The sequence below is a fragment of the Octodon degus genome, unplaced genomic scaffold (genome assembly GCF_000260255.1).
Source record: "Octodon degus isolate 3935 unplaced genomic scaffold, OctDeg1.0 scaffold00010, whole genome shotgun sequence".
NCBI lineage: Eukaryota > Metazoa > Chordata > Mammalia > Rodentia > Octodontidae > Octodon > Octodon degus.
In genome coordinates, this window is record NW_004524586.1 from 21647274 (window position 1) to 21654264 (window position 6991).

The 6991-nt window shown below is 40.1% G+C and overlaps 1 protein-coding gene and 1 pseudogene across 5 annotated transcripts in view; one reads left to right on the forward strand and one right to left on the reverse strand.

Moving 5' to 3' along the window:
* The window catches only part of Plekha1 (pleckstrin homology domain containing A1), a 111458-nt gene that overhangs the window by 35287 nt on the left and 69180 nt on the right, over positions 1-6991 (reverse strand). The window lies entirely within an intron of this gene.
* LOC101589461 lies at positions 186-1489 on the forward strand (annotated as a pseudogene).

Genomic DNA, 6991 nt, shown 5'->3' on the forward strand with positions numbered 1-6991 from the left:
AAATAAAAATAAATAAATATTTTAAAAAATAAAAAAAAAATAAAAAAATATCAAGAAAAATTAAACACTTAGGAACTTACTGAATTAAGGAAGCGAAAGACCTCTACAATGAAAACTTCAATACTATGAAAAAGGAGATTGAAGAGGACATCAGAAAATTGACATCCCAAGAGCAGCCGAGGCAAATGGGTTCAAGTTAGAGTGGGGGCCATGGTTCTGGAGGTGTTAAGAAGGATGAAAAGGATAAGAAGAAGAAATATGAACCTCCTGTTCCAACTACAGTTGGGGAAAACAAGAAGAAAACAAAAGGACCAGATGCTGCTAGCAAACTGCCACTGGCGCCATTTAAAGCTGCTCAAATTAGAGAAAATCAAAGATTATCTTTTTATGGAGGAAGAATTTATTAGAAATCAGGAACAAATGAAACCATTAGAAGAAAAGCAAAAAGAGGACAGGTCAAAGGTAGATAATCTGAGGGGGACCCAAATGTCAGTAAGAACTGTGGAAGAGCTCACTGATGACAGTCATGCCATCATATCTACATCTGTGGGCTCAGAACACTATGTCACCATCCTTTCATTTGTGGACAAGGATCTGCTAGAACTAGGCTGCTCAGTCCTACTCAACCATAAGGTGCATGCTGTGATTGGGGTGCTGATGGATGACACAGATCCTCTGGGTCACAGTGATGAAGGTGGAAAAGGCCCCCTGGGAAACTTATGCCAACATTGGTGGGTTGGACAACCAAATCCAGGAAATAAAGTAATCTGTGGAGCTTCCTCTCACCCATCCTGAATACTATGAAGAGATGGGTATAAAACCCCCTAAGGGGGTCATTCTCTATGGTCCACCTGGCACAGGTAAAAACCTTGTTAGCCAAAGCAGTAGCAAACCAAACTTTAGCCACTTTCTTGAGTGGATGGCTCTGAACTTATTCAGAGGTACCTGGGAAATGGGCCCAAACTTGTACGGGAATTATTTCAAGATGCTAAAGAACATGCCCTATCCATCATGTTTATTGATGAAATTGACACCACTGGAGCCAAAAGATATGATTCAAACTCTGAAGGTGAGAGAGAAGTTCAGAGAATTATGTTGGAACTGTTGAACCACTTGCACGGATTTGACTCACAGGGAGACGTGAAAGTTATCATAGCCACAAACTGAAAAAACTTTGGACCCAGCACTGATCAGACCAGGGCGCATCGACAGGAAGACTGAGGTCATCCTGCCTGATGAAAAGAGCAAGAAGTGCATCTTTCAGATTCACACCAGCAGGATGACACTGGCCACTGATGTAACCCTCAATGACCTGATCATAGCAAAGGATGATCTCTCTGTTGTTGATATCAAGGCAATCTGTACAGAAGCTGATCTGATGGCACTGAGAGAACATAGACTGAAAGTAACAAATGAAGACTTCAAGAAATCTAAAGAAAATAATCTTTGTAAGAAACAGGAAGGTATACCCAAGGGCATGTATCTCTAGTGAACCACAGCTGCCTTCAGGCAAATGGTTGGGACTTTGCTCAACATGAGATCTGGGAAGGTGCCCTGAGGGAGACAGTTAATTTTTATTGGTAACATGGTATGTCTTTTCCAGTATGACATATAGGATGCCTACTGGATGGCCTTTGTCTGTGGTCATGTGCTGCTCGCTCTCTGCCTCCCAATAAAATGTGCTCTTTCACAAACAGAAAAATAAAATAAAGAAAACTGACATCCCATATTCTTGTACAAGTGGGAGCAATACTGTCAAAATGGCCATACCTCCAAAACTGATATATAGATTTAACGCAATATCAATCAAAACACCAACAGCATTCCTCTCAGAACTAGGAAAAAAAAAAAAATCCTAAAGTTCATCTGGAACCAGAATATCAAAAAACAATATTGTACAACAAGAGCAAAGCAGGAGCGGCTGGTGAGATGGCTCAGTGGTCTAAAGCACCTACTTGGAACAAGCTTAGCAAAGCACAGGGACCGCGGTTCAATCCCCCAGCACCACATGCCAACCAGCCCCGCCCCCTGGTGGGCTGAGCTGGCTGCGCACGCACGCACATACACAAATAAAAAATAAAAAAATAAAAAATAAAGAGCAAAGCAGGAGGCATACAATTCCAAATTTCAAGTTATACAGTATATCAAACCTACAGAGATAAAAACAGCATAGTACTGGCACAAAACAGACACGTGGATCAACTGAACAGAACAGAGGATGCAGAAACAATCCCAGATACATTCAGCCACCTGATAATTGACAAACAGGCAAAAACATACTAGAAAAACTCTTTAGCAAATAGTGCTAGGAAAACTGGCTATACACATACTGAAGACTGATGTAGATCAACATCTCTCACTATGTACCAAACTAAAATCAAAATGCATCTAAAATCTAAATACTGGGCTGGCGAGATAGCTCAGTGGTTTAAGCACCTGCACAGCAAGCGCAAGATCCTGAGTTTGATCCCTAGTACCCCCCCAAAAAAATCTAAACATTAAAACCTAAGCATAGGGGGCTTGCCTGATAGCTCAGTTGTTTAAAGTGCCACTTGGGCCAATGCAGTCAGGTGCAGGGGACTGCGGTTCGATTCCCAGCCCCACAGGCCACCCTTAAGGCAGCCAGAAGTAGCCAAAAGGGGAAAAAAAAACGTTTCTACTTAAAACCCAAACATATAACCTGCTGCTAAATAAAATATGTAAAACTCTTGGAGTCACAGGCATAAGCAGATTTTCTCAACAAAACCCCAACTATATGAGAAATAACATTAAGAATCAACAGTGTCAGAGATCAGCAACAAACAGTAAAAGTCTGAAGCAGCAGTAAGAACATAAGCTAGCAGTTGATGAGTCAGGTGAACGGGCACCGTACTTTGGCACACTGACACATGGAACAGAAGCAGGCCAGCACAGTCACCATTTTATTCCAAAGGGCTCAGGACAAACTCCAGCAGCAGAAGGATCCTGGATCATTTGACTGCCAACATCCCAGAGTGGAAGGAGCAAAGAGCTGTCTAGTTATGATAGACTGCCAGCAGGTAAGAAACAGACCAGGGAGAACTCTGCTCTGAGGTAGGAGATGGGACCACCTAGACTCCACTCTGGTGGCCAGCAAAAACCAGTCTCGGCCTCAAATTCAAAGGATTGAAGCATCATCCTGGGACCTTCTGAGACCAGCAAAGCAGCCTTGGCCCAGTACCACTGGTAGGCAGCCCTGGTCTGCAGTGGGACAAGGGCACTCCTCTTGCCCAGGAGCTAGCATGCAATATAAGAGAACTCAGTGGTATGGAACAAAGAAAGCTGTGCAAGATTTGAAAGGAGTAAACTGTAACAAGTCTGGGAACAACCACAGGCTTTCCCAACCTGAGGGCACCACAGCAACTGGAAGAGTGTGACAGAGACAATCACATTAGGAAGAAATAGATATCCAGAATGTTGCCAGCTTAAGACCAGTCCCAGGCCCCACAACCAAGGGCCAAGATCAGCTCCTCATCCAGAAAAAATCCTACCACAAATGCTTGGCAGGATTACACAGCACATTTCTGGGAAGTGACTTCGATACAACCACAGAACTGTGCACCCCAGAGCCCTTCTTCTTGTTTGACTGGTTTTCTTTGTATGTCTGGTTGACTTCCTTCCTTCCTTTCTTTTTCTTTCTTTCCTTCCTTTCCATTTTTTACTATTTAGTTTTTTACCTTTGTTTTCTTCTATTTGTCTTTTTTCTCTTTCTTCAGCTATCTCTCTTGATTTTATATTTTCATTGTCTCTTCTTTTTCTAATTCACTTCAATATATTTTTGCTTTCTCTGGCATTCTCTCTCCTGTGTTCTCTTGTTTCCCAAAACTTGGATAAGCATCCTTCATCCTCCAGCCTTGTTTCTATTATATGTGCCCTCATTCATCAATCTTCTCCCCTAGCCCTTTTAACCACCCCCTAAGGTAAAATCACTCCACTAAGGGGAAAATCATTGCATACAAGTTGGATTATGTAATATAACTGTAGAACTTGCTTTTATGATTAAAAGTATCAGGTATTTTAATGGTTGCCAGTTTTTCAGCAGCTAGGCTGTGCTTGATGCTATTGTTATTGCTACTGTACTACTTTAGCCAGGAATTTATACATGTTATACTCAGTTCTGCTCCCTTGTATGCCAACACCGTGATTGTCTGTGGTCATAACCATCACCATAGTCCAGTACCAAAGGACTGGGTGCTGAGCCAAAAAGCAATTTCTCATCCTTATTAAACTGAAAAGGTAGTTTCTTGGGATAGACATGAAGAACAAAAACTACCTACACCTAAAAGACCTGAAGAATAGACATTTCCTAGCGAAGTTTAACACAAGTGATAAAGCTATCTACCAAACAAAACCTACAAGCATCAAAACAGAAAGTAATAAGACACAGCTGCAAAATGCAACCCTAGACCTCCATCCCACAAGGACAATGCCAGAGCACAATGAGATAGAGGAAATTGGAAGCCACTCATTGGAATTTTTTGAAATGATAGCAGCAGAAGTGAAAAAATGAATAATGCTATAAAAACATAACCTCTCAGGTTAAAAAAAAAAAAAAGGAAGATATTACAGCAGACACAGATTTTAAAAAAAAATAGAGCTTAGGAAAATGATGGAAATCATGAATGGCCAATATAGGAAAGAAATAGAATCCATGAAACATCCAAACAAAAGTCCAAGAGACTAACAACTCCATTAAAAATACACAAAACAGATTAAATGAGGTTGAGGATAGACCATCAGCTCTATAAGACATGATTGCAGCTAGCAATCATGAAAAGAAAGCTATCTTTAAAATAGCAAAAGGCTATGGAAAAATTAATACAACAGCTACAAGATGAAGCAAAAAAGAACAAAATAGGGTAACTGGTATCAAAGAGAAAGCTGGAGATGGCACAAATGACATTAAAAAGAAAAAAAAAACCCCTCTTTACACAAATAATGGTGGAAAACTTCCTTGGCAAAGAAAAAGAATTTGGCATACAAATAAGTGAAGCATACTGAACTCCAAATAGTCATGACCAAAAAAAATCTACAGGAAGGCATATAATAGTCAGAATTCTAGAAATTCAGCACAAGAACTGAATATTAATAGCGATTACAAAATAGAAGAATCACCTATAAAGAAAAACCTATCAGACTCACAGATTTCTCAACATTAACCCTCTCTCTAATCAAGGAAAGCCTATTTCAAATCCTCAAAGAAAACAACTTCCAACACAGATTATGTACCCTGCAAAACTACCTTCCAAAATCAATGAATAAAATATTTCCATGACAAAAAACAACTGAAGAAATTTATGACCCCCAAACAAGTTTTCCAAAATGCTCTGAAGCACATTTTAAAGAGAAAGACCACTATTGTAAGAATATCAAAAGAAAGAAGATATAAGGCAGGGTATGCAGTTAAACAGAGGGGAAAGATAGGAAACCAAAAACAAGAAAATAACATAAAAATAAGCCAAAACATATCAGTTAAAACCATCAATCTTTTTTTTTTTTTTTTTTTTTTTTTTTATTTTTTTTTTTTTTTTTTTCGGAACCAGGGATTGAACTCAGGCCCTTGCAATTGCCAGGGAAGCGCTTATTCCACTGAGCCATCTCCCCAGCCCAAAACCATCAATCTTAATGTTCTCAATTCACCAATCAAAAGAAACAGACTAGCAGAATGGATCAAGACAGAAGAGTCAACAATATTCTGTATACAAGAAACACAGTTAACTAAATAAATTCACAGAATGAGAGTCAAAGGATGAAAAGCAATACTCTATACAATAAGAACCCTGATAAAAAGCAGAGGTAGTTATTCTATTTGTAGACAACGTGTACTTCAAGACAACACTGATCAAAGGAGACAAAAAAGATCACTCCATACTTGTAACAGGAAAACTTCAAGAAGAGGTAACAATCTTAAACGTAGGCACCCAAATACCAGTGCACCCAAGAGGAATGAAAAAATCAAACACTAACACAATAATTATGGGTGAGTTTAATATCCCACTGTCAAAAATAGATCAACTAGAGAAAAAAGACAAAGCAAAATTAAAACCAAACCTATTAACAAGTAGACTTAGCAGATGTCTATGAAGTGTTCCATCCCTCATCATCAGAATACACATTCTTCTCAGCTGCACATAGGACAGTCTCCAAAATAGACTATGTACTAGCCCATAGACCATGATTAAGTAAACAAAAGGAATTGAAATTAACTTGTGTATATTACTGAACGACAATGCAAAAAAAAAAGGATATCAATGGCAAAAGAAACCACAAAAGCCACATAAACACAAGGAAATTAAATACCAATGAGTCCCAAAAGGAATTAAGAAATAGAATAGTATCTATAATTAAATGATAATGCCAGAGCTTCAGATATAGATCAGTGACATGAGCACCTGCCTGGTAAGCACAAGGTCCCGAGTTTGATCCCTGGTACAAATAAAAAAGAAAGAAAGAAACACTGATAATTCTGATACAACATACTGCAACTTATTATGGGATGCAATGAAAGCAATCCTAAGAGGAAAATTTATAGCAGTGAATTTGAACATAAGAAAAACAAACTGAGCTTAAATAACTTAATGTTGAACCTCAAACTTCTAAAAGAACAAATCAAACCCAAAGCTCATACAGGTGAGGAAATTATAAAGAGCAGAAATTAATCCAATTAAGACTAAGAAAACATGAGTGAGTGAGTCGACCCAGCCCGCGGGATCCTGAACAGACCTGGAGCGCAGGCCCCGCGAGTGAGTGAGTCGACCCAGGCCGCGGGATCCTGAACAGACCTGGAGCGCAGGCCGGCGAGTGAGTGAGACGACCCAGGCCGCGGGGTCCTGAACAGACCCAGAGCGCAGGCTGGCGAGTGAGTGAGTCGACCCAGGCCGCGGGGTCCTGAACAGACCTAGAGCGCAGGCTGGCCAGTGAGTGAGACGACCCAGGCCGCGGGGTCCTGAACAGACCCAGAGCGCAGGCCGGC